Raw genomic sequence first — 13833 nt, 5'->3', positions numbered from 1 at the left:
TCTGATCGCGGAGGCGAGTACCTCAGTGCCGAGTTTTTGGACTACTTATCAGTAGAGGGAATTGAATCCCAAAAGACTGCGCCGGGCACACCTCAGTAGAATGGCGTAGCTGAAAGAAGGAATAGGACCTTGTTAAACATGGTCAGATCGATGATGAGTTATGCGCGACTGCCTATTTCGTTTTGGGGACATGCCTTGCTTTCCGCGAGCCATATTTTAGACAATTTACCGTCAAAATCTGTTCCTGCCACTCCATATGAGTTGTGGACCGGGCGTAAGCCTAATCTAGAACATCTCAAGATATGGGGGTGTCCAGCTCATGTTTTGGAAAAGGATCCAACTAAGCTGGGCTCAAGGACAGAGGTATGTTTGTTTATAGGGTACCCCAAAGGTTCGAAAGCTTATGAATTCTATAGTCTCCGAGACAAGAAAGTCATAGTGAGTACTCACGCGACATTCTTAGAGGAAGACTTTGTTATGAATCATAAACCCAGCAGTGAGGTGGCTCTAGATGAGCTCACCTCAGTCACAAGTTCCATTAACCAAGAACAAGTACCCAAAGTACAACCAATTCCCGAACCTTCAACTTCTACACCTAATATTGTAGTGCCGCGCCGCAGTGGGAGGGTCTCTCATGAGCCCGATAGGTACATTGGTTTGGGAGAATCTATGGATCACTCCTCGGACAGTAATGTACCAGATCCCTGGAATTTTGCAGAGGCGCAGGCGGATGTCGATCATTGCGAATGGGTGAAAGCAATGGATTCGGAACTACAATCTATGATAGACAAAGACGTCTATGATTTGTCTGTCCTACCCGATGGCTGTACTGCCATTGGGAGCAAGTGGATATACAAGCGTAAACGTGGACCCGATGGACGAGTTAAAGTCTTCAAGGCAAGACTAGTGGCTAAGGGGTATACCCAAAAGGAAGGCGTCGATTATGACGAGACCTTCTCCCCAGTGGCCATGCTCAAATCGATCCGGATACTGTTGTCTATTGCAGCTTACATGGATTGGGATGTGTGGCAGATGGACGTTAAGACTGCGTTTTTGAACGGTAGTCTTGAGGAGACCATCTACATGGAACAACCCGAAGGCTACGCCGTCAAGTGCAAAGAGCACATGGTTTGGAAGCTTAAGAAGGCCATTTATGGCCTCAAGCAAGCATCTAGATCATGGAATCAGTGCTTCGATCAAACTGTTAATAAGTTTGGATTCGAAAAATTCCCTAACGAGAGCTGCGTGTACAAGAAGGTAGAAAAGGGAAATGTGGTGTTCTTAGTTTTATATGTAGATGACATTCTTCTAATTGGAAACAATAAAAAGATGTTGTCATCAGTACGAACTTGGTTGTCGAACCAGTTCGAGATGAAGGATATGGGAGACGCGGGACACATTCTAGGTATCAAGGTCCTTAGGGATCGTGAGAAAAGAATGTTGTGCTTATCCCAAGAACCCTACATCGACACTGTACTTAGTCGTTTTAGCATGCAAGATGCCAAGAAAGGTTTCTTACCTTTTAGACATGGCATCCATTTATCTCAAGAGATGTGTCCTAAGACTGCATCTGAGATAGCAGAGATGAGAAGGATACCATACGCCTCGGCTGTTGGTAGTCTCATGTATGCTATGCTTTGTACAAGACCCGATATTTGCTTTGCTGTTGGCATGGTAGCAAGATATCAATCAAATCCTGGCCAAGGACATTGGACTGCAGTAAAGAACATACTCAAGTACCTTAAACGGACTAAGGACTATGTTCTAGCTTACAAAGCAGGCGAGCTATGCCCTTTGGGATATACTGATTCAGACTTTCAAGCTGATCAGGACTCGAGGAAATCTACTTCTGGCTATGTGTTTACCTTAGGAGGTGGAGCCGCAATTTGGAAGAGTGTAAAGCAGAAATGCATTGCAGACTCTACCATGGAAGCCGAATATGTGGCCGCTTCGGAGGCTGCAAAGGAGGCTGTATGGCTTAAGAACTTTCTTATGGACTTAGGTGTGGTTACGAATCTGCCCAAGAGCATCACCATTTATTGTGACAATTCTGGTGCTGTGGCGAATTCGAAGGAACCAAGAGCTCACAAAGCGAGCAAACACATTGAGAGGAAGTATCATATCATCAGAGATATAGTGCAGAGAGGAGACATACAAGTGGTCAAGATTGCGTCAGAGAACAACCTGGCAGATCCTTTCACTAAGGCATTGGCGGTCAAACCGTTCGAACGCCATGTAGAAGGAATGGGAGTTCGACTCGCTCGAGACCTCAACTCGCTTTCAGTATAAGTGGGAGAATTAGACGTAGTGCACTATTTTTTTTGTATACTCGAAAGCTGTTTTGAGTATAAGTGGGAGATTGTTAGAGTTTGTATACTAGAAATCACCTTTCGAGTGATTGAATACTGTTAAAACTCTTATTTTATTTTCCAAATGAATAAACAGATTATTTTTGTCATAATGTTGTTATATTTTACATTTAATGGATGTTTATTGCATATTTAAATGTATAAGTAATTTAACAAAGTCTAAGTCTTTGTTTTAGTAGACCGGTTGTGGGCGTCGTCCACTTTAAGGTAACACGGTCAGTTCTAAACAAAGAAAAAGAAGAATTTCACAACCTAGATAGGCTTAGACTACCTGTCGTGAAAGGTTGCAATGTCAGTCCGATTATTTCTAAGCCTTACTGAAATAAGATGACGTTGGTGTGGTATAGCACTGAATGGATCTAACAGCGAGACAGTCTTTATGCTATCTACTGAATGACGAGGTCTCGTAAATTATTTCTCAATCAATGTACGTTAGCATTGAGCATACGGTATTGATTATGCACTACTTTGACTTACCAAATGGTGCGGGTTTTTCGTAACCCAATAAGCCTGGTATATTGGGTAGTGGTGATTAGTATCTAGCGGATGTTTATTGCATATTTAAATGTATAAGTAATTTAACAAAGTCTAAGTCTTTGTTTTAGTAGACCGGTTGTGGGCGTCGTCCACTTTAAGGTAACACGGTCAGTTCTAAACAAAGAAAAAGAAGAATTTCACAACCTAGATAGGCTTAGACTACCTGTCGTGAAAGGTTGCAATGTCAGTCCGATTATTTCTAAGCCTTACTGAAATAAGATGACGTTGGTGTGGTATAGCACTGAATGGATCTAACAGCGAGACAGTCTTTATGCTATCTACTGAAAGACGAGGTCTCGTAAATTATTTCTCAATCAATGTACGTTAGCATTGAGCATACGGTATTGATTATGCACTACTTTGACTTACCAAATGGTGCGGGTTTTTCGTAACCCAATAAGCCTGGTATATTGGGTAGTGGTGATTAGTATCTAGCGGTGCTAGGATTGCTATTATGTTGAATCGTGCGCGAGGTGAGTCTCGTTTGATAACATCCTCAAGAGAAGCTTGAAATAAGGTTTTATTATTCGGAACCTAGCTAGTTGGAGTTTAATTACTCTATGAATAATAAATAAGATTTTCTTGCTGAGTCCTCTCTTGGAATAAATAAGATATTGATTAATTAAGTCCATAGCAGACAATAATTAATTAATGGATGTTTCTATCTTAAGCGCGGAAAATAAATATAATTTATTGGAAACCCGAAGTACTTGTAATTTCGGATTTGGATGGGGAGTGCAGTATTACTTCTGTAGTGGCTGCTCGTAATATTCCAATTTTAAGCTTATATTAAATTGGGTTTAATTTAATTAGTAAAAAGCTAATTGGAGGAGCCCATATCCAAAGCCTTCCATAGATCCCTGTCTGGGCCCAATATGTGACTTAATATAAATAGGAGAATAAAGGAGACAGAAAATACACTTGTTTTATCTCAAAATTTTCGGCCCTCTCTATTTCTTGTAGAGGTCGAATTCTTCTCCTACCGGGGAAAGGATTTCTGTCTTCTCTATTTAAGTCCTAGTGCGCTGGTGAGATCAGCCCACCCTGATATCAGTTCACAGTCCGGGAACCAGTCAGAAGATCCGTGGTTTTGTACTAAAGATCTTCACGAGGAGAAGGCGCTAGCTATCTTCGATTCTTTGGAGAATCATCAAGGTATAATGGCTAAACCCTAGAACAGCATGTTTTAGATTTCACTTAATTTAAAGCATGTGATTATTTGAGTTATGAGCATGATACGTGAGATAATTACGCGAATAGAATTTGTCTAAATAATCTGCTAAATAGATCTGATTATTATGTAATTGATTTATAAACGCGCTTCCGCTGCCAAACCCCTTCACCTCCAACACTCACACACACCTCGAAGAACATTTCTAGAGAGAGAATTGAAGATTGAAGACTCCAAATCGGAAGATTGAAGACTTCTCTCCATAGATTCGTTCCACAGGAGTTCTTAGTATCTTTCTTTCATGTTTTCGTTTGGATTCTTTGTTTCAAACATGGTTTTTGTGAAGAACATGAGTAGCTAAACACCTTATTGTAGAATTCTTGGTGATGATGCATTAATTTCATAGTTTTTATCCAATTAATCTTGTTCTTACCTTGCTCTTGTAGTTATTTGATTATTCTTGGGTTTATTCCTTTCAATTGCTTGATCACCACTTGATTGTGTAGGATTAATTAGATTAATCGGGAGATGAAATAATTAATCTGGAAATAGGAATAGTTCACACCTTAATGCAATAAAACTCGGGAGAGTTGAGGTTTTGAGTGAGGTCTTTGACCTAATCGAGCTTTTAGGAGTTAGGGGTTTTAGGATTAGAAGGGGACTTCAATCCTAGCACTTAATCTACAGGTTTCTCACCTCGGGAGGGGGTTTAATCTATAATTGTGGTCGACTTAGTAACTCTAGAGACACCAAAAGGTAGGACAATTTGATTGGATAAGAGCTTGGAATTGTGCATCGGATCCTTGAGTTCTACAATTTTCTCCATATATCTTTTCACTCCGTGTTTACTTGCTTTTATTTATTTATTTTTTCATTATATGCTTTTCGTAGTGTTAGAACAAAACCAAACATTTCCTGATTCTCTAGATAGTAGTCAACATTTGTTCGTGGTACTTAAGTTGATACGAGTTTGTCTCTGTGGGATACGATACTCTTGCTTGCTAATTGCTACACTAGCCCCGTACACTTGCGGGTATCACTTGTGTTAAAATAAGTTGAGTCAGTCGTCTATCGTATGAAGGTGCGAAAGATCCGCTATAATAATCTCTTCGAGAGGCTCGGGGTCGGCTTCCGCAACCGGGTCATCCTCATCAGTGTCAACCCACATGTAGAGGATAGAAATCATTGCTTACACACATGGCCGACAACCCACTTTTCCGATGATAAGTCGTATTCTAAATCTTGGTTACTGGTCAATATGTCGTGATTTACATGTATTATCCGCAAAGAAGTTGCTTAAGAGTGCAGGAAAAGGGTCCAAGTCAGTAGGAGAAAGTTCGGACAACTCAGGTGAAAAGAGCGCTAGAAGGGTGCAATACTGACCGGGATGCATGCCAGAGAGAAGGCTCGAGGTGGAGAAGAAGGATCAACCATAAAACAAGGGCAAAAGAGTCATTTCGCAAAGGAAGTCTACCTAAAAGTAAGGGCAAGCCTCCCTATAAAAGAAGCTACTTGGAGAGAGAGAAGCAGTTCGGCCACTACACTTAGTTAGAATTCTCTATAGGAAAAGATCACTTCCTTCAACATTGTCCACATCTTCTCGTTCCTCAGCCATGGTCACCTGAAATTCCAAACGTCCACCGGAAAACCACCGTCCATCATTCCAGCCAATCTATTCCGTAATAGTAGCAGTTTCATCACCCGGAGTGGCAAAACAATCTTTAATCGCTTTCTTAGTTTAAATCTTTACTTGCTTTCTTTCATTGGATCTGTTGCATAACTTAACTCTTTGTTATCTTTTGAAGTATTTCGTTGAGATCCAAACGTTTTTAGTAATGAAGTTTGTTTTATGCATCTCTTTTGGTTCGAACCCGTTTCATTCTGCCTAGGTAGCTTAAATCTAGTTCTCACGTTTATTTTCTAAGTGTTTAAGCATGTTTTCGTTTGAGTAGGCTATATCTGAGTTTGCTATATGGAATTTCGAGTTTCTTGTTTCGGTTTTAAGGTTTTGTGCATGAGTTTTTCATTTTACGTTATTGTTGCCACCTTGCATGTTAGTCAGCATGAGAAATCAGGAGTTATTAGCCGTTAATCTTTGAGTTTAAGCTTTTTAATTTATGGATCTTATGTTTGAAGCTGTGAATCTGAGTTCATCCATGGAGTTTGTGTTCATTTAAATTCTATGCATACTTGTTGAAGAAGAAATATCACAATCCACTTTTTTTAGGACCACTTTTACTTTTAGTTACTTTTTGCTTTTGAGTTGGTACCCTACAGGCCTGTTTGAAGCTGTGTGAATCTGAGTTCATCCATGGAGTTTGGGTTCATTTAAATTCTATGCATACTTGTTGAAGAAGAAAACATCACAATCCACATTTTTTACAGACTAGTAGCCACCCAACCGCCACATATTCTCTGTTATTCCATATTGCCTTATTTAGTAACCGTTTATTTTCCACATGTCTCTGAAACACCTTGCCCCCTATTTTCACGTACATAGCCACATGTCGATCACTTTCACGCCCACCAGTCAGTAGAGTACCACCTTAAATTCCTGTCTAGGTAGAACCTCAACCCAAGCGTGGTAGCTAACCAAAACCCTCCAGATCATCACCACAATTATCTTAACGTGTCCATATCTGTGGGATTCGACCCTTACCTCCACTATACTGTCCAGTAGAAGTGGTTGAGGAATTTTATTGATACCAGGTTTAGGTTGTCGTGCCTATGACTCAGCTAGGTTGGGATTTTCATCCTGATCAGTTGGATGTGCATCCGCATATAACACAACACCGAAAACCCGCTCTTTCATCCGGGCAGTAGTAACAAAGTCCCAGTCTCAACCGCTTCGTCTTTTTTGTTGCTGACAAATGGATAATCAGCAATTTTGGACCCTCTGACGGGAGTGCCCCCTTCTCGGGCAACCTGTGGCAGCTGGCGATGCCTGGCTCAGGCTTGAAGCTGGTGGGGTAGCCCCAGGTGGGCATGAGTCCCGGTGCTACCATGGGCGGCGCTGTGCAACAGACTAAGTTGGGTTCAAGTCTGGGTGGCAAGCGGCAAGCTGGACTGCCACAGCAAATGCCGGTTGGTGAAACAGGACTTCGTCTTGCAGAGGTTGTTTGAGACCTGGTACTAACTCTGGTAGAATACGGATGAAAAGCAGAGTACGGATGAAAAGCTGGCAGAATAACTAACTCTGGTACTAACTAACAGCGACCTCATCTTCTTCAACCAAATTACGTAAAAACTCATAAGAAAAACAACATGAACGAAATCAGAGCAGAGCAAACTAAATCTAAACCAATTTGATGCATAACAACAAGAACAAAACATATCTAGAGATGCTAGACGAAGTAAAACAGGAAACAAAAGGAAAACTCTAATCCATTCAACAACTCCCCTTTCTCACTTTGGATACAACCTCAGACGCTAAATCCACTCCGGATCCAAGCATCCGACACAAAGTCCAACCAACAGAAACATTTCATAACTTCAGATTTTTAACGACAACCTCCAATACGTCAACAAACCACAGATCTATCACCAAATTCCCAGATCGAGTACCACAACATCAAAATAAAAACAGAGATCGACATAAAACTTGTTAAAATAAACTCTCAGCAGCAAGATCTACGTAAATCAACTTGAAATCTCACAAATAAACGCAAACCAACAGAAGCAAAAGGATAACAAGTAACATCAACAGCCAAGTCGACTCCCAAAAGTTAAGTTCGACCGCAAAAGTGCAAAAACAACTGAAATTTAAAGAGATTGTATCTTTTCCCACACGCGGACGGTGTTGCAACTGAAACTTCTGAAGAAATGAACCCCTTCGTGACCCAAACTACCCCAGATCTCCCATTCCCAAGTGTGTGTTGTGTGTGTGAGCTAAGAGTGAGCGAAAAAAAAGTGATAGAGTCCTCTTTTGTGTGTTGCATGCTCTTCTATTTATAGGCGTTGGAGTGGGGCCTAGCGAGGTATAGATAGAATTTGTTGCCCTCAGCTACTGACTCCCTCCATCACGCCTTCTTTTCCTTTTAAGTCTGCTCATTTCACTTCATTCATTCGCTAGATTGTTTCCTTCAGCATTCCCTCGATCTAGTGATTCTATCACACACCTGGCTTAGGAAACGTGTTAGACCCAGCAAAATGTAACACTTTTCACCATATAACTGATGCATGAAATTAGCCTTATTAGGCGCGCATTGGGCGAACCCCAACAGGAAAGGGGGTTCACCATAAGTTACGTGCTTTCTTCTTAATTTAGCATTATATTCATAGTTTATGGTGAAAATTGTGATTTTAGGGTTTGTAGCTAAAAATTAAAATTTTATGTTGTTGGTATAAATTGTATGTTCAATATGTGTTATTAACTACTGGGATTTGGTATGTAGTGTCTTTTGAATGGTTAATTTCTAAGATTTGGTATATAGTTGGCGTCGGCGTCGGCATCGGCGTCCGCGTCGGATGTCTACTAAAATTGGCGATCAGCCTCCAGACAGCAGCGTCGGCGTCGGCATCGGCGTCAACGGCAGAAGTAGAAACACCAGTCAGCAGCAACACACGTCACGGCGGCTGAAGCAACGTCGGTGGCGGCGGCTAAGCAACGTCGGATGCACCACAGGCGGAACGGTTGAAGCAATGGCGGCTAGGGTTCTACGAAAAAAACCCCCAAATACTCCCAAATATCTGAAACACCAAACCCACCCCACACTTATTCCCAAATCTAAAGAAACCCCCCACCAGCAAATACCTTCCCATATTCCACCCCAAAATTCCCCTAAATTCGAAACTGGGCCCTGCCTGACATCAAACTCCCAAAACCCACCCCACACTCTTATAAAATACCAGAACGAACCCCACTTTGCAAAAACATTGCAAATTACACCCCAGCCTTCCGGAAATACCAAATACATGCCTTCTATATACTGTCAAAACTCTTTCAATGCCCTAGCATGTTCCTCTACATCCACATCAGGCCAGAAAGACAATCACTGGATCTTTGATTGTGGGGCGACATATACAATTTCATTTGAAGCCTCAAATTTCATATCTATCTCCACTTCGAAAAAATCTTATGTCCAAACTGCCAGTGGGGACCTAGCACAAGTCATGGGCGCGGGCACAATTAATATTTCACCCACTCTATGTCTCTCTAATTGTCTTTATGTTCCGTCATTATCACACAAGCTCCTATCCATTAGTCATGTGACTAAAGAGCTGAACCGTAAATTACTAATGCAATCTCAATTTTGCATGTTGGAGGATATCAAGACGAGGATGATAGTTGGGCGTGGCACTGAGCGATGCGGACTGTACTCTGTGGACGAGATAACCCAACAGAGTGCTGCAATGATGTTGACTCCCGGACCGACAGACAAACAGTCTTGGCTTTGGCATCGTCGGTTAGGACACCCATCTTTAGGATATTTTCGCCTACTTTTTCTTGAATTAGCTACTTCTATGAAATCTTTTCATTGTGATACTGGTGTTTTGGCCAAAAATTATAGACATTCTTTCAAGTTGAACAATACGAGAATAAAATATCCTTTTGCTTTGATACATTTTGAAATCTCCTTTTGCTTTGATACATTCTGATGTTTGGGGTCCTGCTCCCTGGGGGACAAGGTTTTCGTTACTTTGTACTTTTTATTGATGACTACTCTCGCATGACTTGGATCTATTTCTTGAAAAATAAACATGAAGTGTTTGATAAGTTCGTAGATTTCTATAACCTTATTCAAACTCAGTATAACCACAAAATCCAGATCCTTAGGTACGACAATGGGGGGAATTCGTCAATAATAAAATGCAAGAATTTTTTAGGATAAAGGGACTAGTCCACCAAACCTCGTGTGCATACATCCCGGAACAAAATGGGGTAGCCGAAAGGAAAAACCGATACATCCTCGAAATTACCCAAGCCCTCTTTATTGAATCCAAAATACCCAAATCCTTTTGGCCGGTAGCCATAGCTACCGCAATGTATCTCATACATCGCCTACCTACCGAAATACTCAACTTTAAAACCCCCTAAGACACCTTTCCACATCACTTTGAAATTCCATCATCCTTATCCCTTGAGCCAAGATTTTTCGGATGCTCGGTCTTTGTCCACATTCCAAAACACAAACGTTCCAAATTTGATCCTTGTGCCCTCAAATGTGTCTTCCTTGGTTGTGGAAAAAATAAAAAAGGTTACCGATTCTATGACCCAACAACCCGTCAGATGCACACCACCATAAATTGTGACTTTGTGGAGGGGGAATACTTCTACAGCCAATCTAGTAGTCAGGGGAAGATACAACCTTCAGACAGTAGTCCAAACAATAACCTCCTAGATTGGCTATCGGATATTAAACACCACCACTTAGGGGGAGAACCACATCCAGGGGAACACCGGGAGAGAGTCACAGTCAAGCCCTATCACAGACGTTGGTCCACCTGAGGAAGTTAGCGGCACCGCCGAGCCGTCAAGTCCTGTAATACAGAACGAAGAACAAAGTGACATTGTCCAACCATCAACTCCGCCTTCGATTCCTGAGGTAAACAGTTCAGATTTTGATAATATACATTTAGAATACACTAATCTTGATAGGGGCAATAATGAAGAGTGTGGAGACAGTGGAAGAAGTGGAAATACAGGTGATCCATACGAGTTTCCCCTAAGGAGTACAAGGGGAATCTCTCCGCGACGATACTCACCAGACTGGAAAGGAAAATATGCTCAAAGTCACCTGTCAGAAATGGCCCTGGCTTTTGAAGCCGCTTTATATGAGGAAGAAGACATTCCACAGTCTTTTGAAGAGGTCAGAAAACATAAACATTGGAGAGAAGCCATGAAGAAGGAGATAGATGCCTTATGAACGCCATCCATCCCCGGCAACGGCGCCAACGATGCGTGTTTGCAAATAACCAACGATGAAAACAAGTAAACTTTAAACTAAGAAAGCGATTAAGATTGTTTGTGCCACTCCGGACGATGAAACTGCTATACTACTACGGCAAATGGCTGGAACGGTGGATCGATGACTTCTCTAGCAGATTCTAGGATATCAAGTGACCATGGCTGTGGCGAGGAACGAGCGATCGGACAATGCTGAAGGACTAATCTTCTAGAGAGAATTCTAACTAAGTATGTTGAGAACCAAGAGCTTCGAACCGAAATCTAAGGAAACAACTCTAAAAAGGCCAACCCTTCTCTCTCTCCAAGTGGCTTCTTTTATAGGGAGACTTGCCCTTGCTTTTAGGGTAGACTTCCTCCGTGCTTTGACCTTTTTTGCCCTTGTTAATGATCATCCCAGTTATCCTCCTTCTCCATCTCGAGCCTTTTCTCCGGCATGCATCCTGGTCAGTATCGCACCCTTTTGGCGCCCTTTTCACTTGTGTCACCTGAATCGTCTCCCACTGACTTGGATCCTTTAATCCTGCACACTTGAGCAACTATTTTGCAGATAATACATGCAATTCACGACATACTGACCAGTAACCAAGACTTAGAATACGACTTATCAAGATACAAGGAGAGACTCGTGGCAAAAGGGTACACTCAGGTGTATGGAGTAGATTATGAAGAAACATTCTCCCCAGTTGCGAAGATGGATACTGTGCAAGCCCTACTATCTGTAGCAGTGTGCAAGGACTGGCCACTACACCAGTTCAATGTGACCAACGCCTTCCTCCACGGAGAATTAGAAAAGAACAAGGAAGTGTACATGGAGGTTCCACCAGGATTCTCCGAAGAGTTTGGAGGAGGAGAAGTCTGCCGACTACGGAAAACCTTGTATGGCTTGAAGCAGTCTCCACGGATCTGGTTTGGAAGATTCTGTCGGGCAATGTTCAAACATGGATTCCAACAAAGTCATTCTGACCACACACTCTTCACAAAAAGGAGAGATAACAAGGTAATCTGCCTGATCATTTACGTCGATAACATGATCATTACTGGAGATAATGTAGAAGAAATCCAGAGTTTGAAGGAAAATCTGTATAGAGAATTCGTGATGAAAGACCTAGGAGCACTGAAATACTTCTTGGGAATTGAAGTGTTGAGATCTAGACATGAAATATTCCTAAGGCAAAAGAAGTACGTTCTAGACTTGTTGGCAGAAACGGGTCTCCTCGAATGCAAGCCCGCAGACACTCCGATGATTTCCAACCATGGCTTGAAAATAGAAGAAGGGGCCAATCTCGCAGATAGGGAAAGGTACCAACGGCTTGTCGGAAAACTCATTTACCTCTCACATACCAGGCCCGACATCACGTATGCCGTTGGCATTGTGAGTCAGTTCATGCACCAACCTCAAGCTAATCACATGGAGGCGACATTGAGGATTGTGCAATATTTGAAAGGTACTTTAGGCTATGGAGTGGTCCTAGAAAAAAGAGAAGACTTGGAGATTGATGGATACACCGATGCTGACTGGGCAAGCAATCCGTGGATAGAAAATCTAGTGGAGGTTACTTTACTTTCATCGGGGGGCAACTTGGTTACTTGGAGAAGTAAGAAACAAAAAGTTGTAGCTTTGTCTAGCGCCGAGGCTGAGTTCCGAGGAATGAAAAGTAGACTCATGGAAATCCTATGGCTAAGAAGATTGCCCACAGAAATTGGCTTCCCACCTACTCGTAAGAGCCAACTGTTCTGTCACAACAAAGCAGCAATTAGTATCTTATAAAATCCAGTGCAACATGACAGAACGAAGCATGTGGAAGTTGATCGGCACTTAATCAAAGAAAAATTGGAAGGAGGCATTATTGAATTTCCTTTTGTCCGTTCTGAAGAACAACTTGCAGATATATTGACCCAAACGGTTCAACCAAAGGTCTTCAAAGAGATATTAGGCAAGTTAAGCATTGGAGATACCCTTGCTCAACTTGAGGGGGAGTATCAAAGCATATCAAATGGAGAGAAGATTGAAGAATATCGGAGAATAATTGATTGTATTATTGTCCGAAAATAAATTGATTACAATTGATTGTATTTTCCATAGATAGCCAATATTAACACTTATATAATGAGGTGTTGATTTACATTGTAATATACAAGATATATAATAAACCATCTTCTACTATCAAAGCTTTTCAATATGCATTGCCCTATGAAGCTCGCCTCTCTCGATCACCATCTTTAAGAAAATTGACATTGCTAACAGAGCTTTGCGTAGAAGGAATAGATGATCTAGAATGCCTCCCAAATTGGTTATTCGATAGCAATCGCAATCTATAAAATTTGGAGATAGCGGAATGCCCTAAATTTGGAACATATGGGCGTACAACAATCACAAGGAAGCCTCACATGTCTTAAATATATGATTATTGAGGACTGCAATGCTTTGTTGAATCTGCCATGTGAAATGGTAGGATCCTCGTTCGAGTCACTGGTGTTGGAGAATTTAAGTAGCCTACAGAATGCACCTGGTATAATTGACTGTCTACCAAAATTGGCCCGTCAAACACGTTTGAGATTTTATGGTGTTCATCAATTATTGGGCGTTTGTTATGATGGTCGTAAACACTTACAAATAGATGTTAGTATGATGGGATTAATGGGAATTTTTGATGACATATTGCGCAACTTCCCCTCAATTGTATTAGAATTGAAGGGGAGGGAAGGTTGGGAAAATCTGCCGGAATCAATTCTAACTCTCACTGGTCTGAAACTGTTAAAGTTGTCGAATTTTGGAATGGAAGAGTTACCTAATTGGTTGGGAAACTTCTCATCCCTATTATGGGTGGAGATTAGTAATTGCAAGAAGT

Source organism: Salvia hispanica, chromosome 2 (assembly GCF_029641045.1).
Source record: "Salvia hispanica isolate PSC_SH4W2 chromosome 2, Shi_PSC_v1, whole genome shotgun sequence".
Classification (NCBI taxonomy): Eukaryota; Viridiplantae; Streptophyta; class Magnoliopsida; order Lamiales; family Lamiaceae; genus Salvia; species Salvia hispanica.
This window is presented reverse-complemented; position numbering follows the sequence as displayed.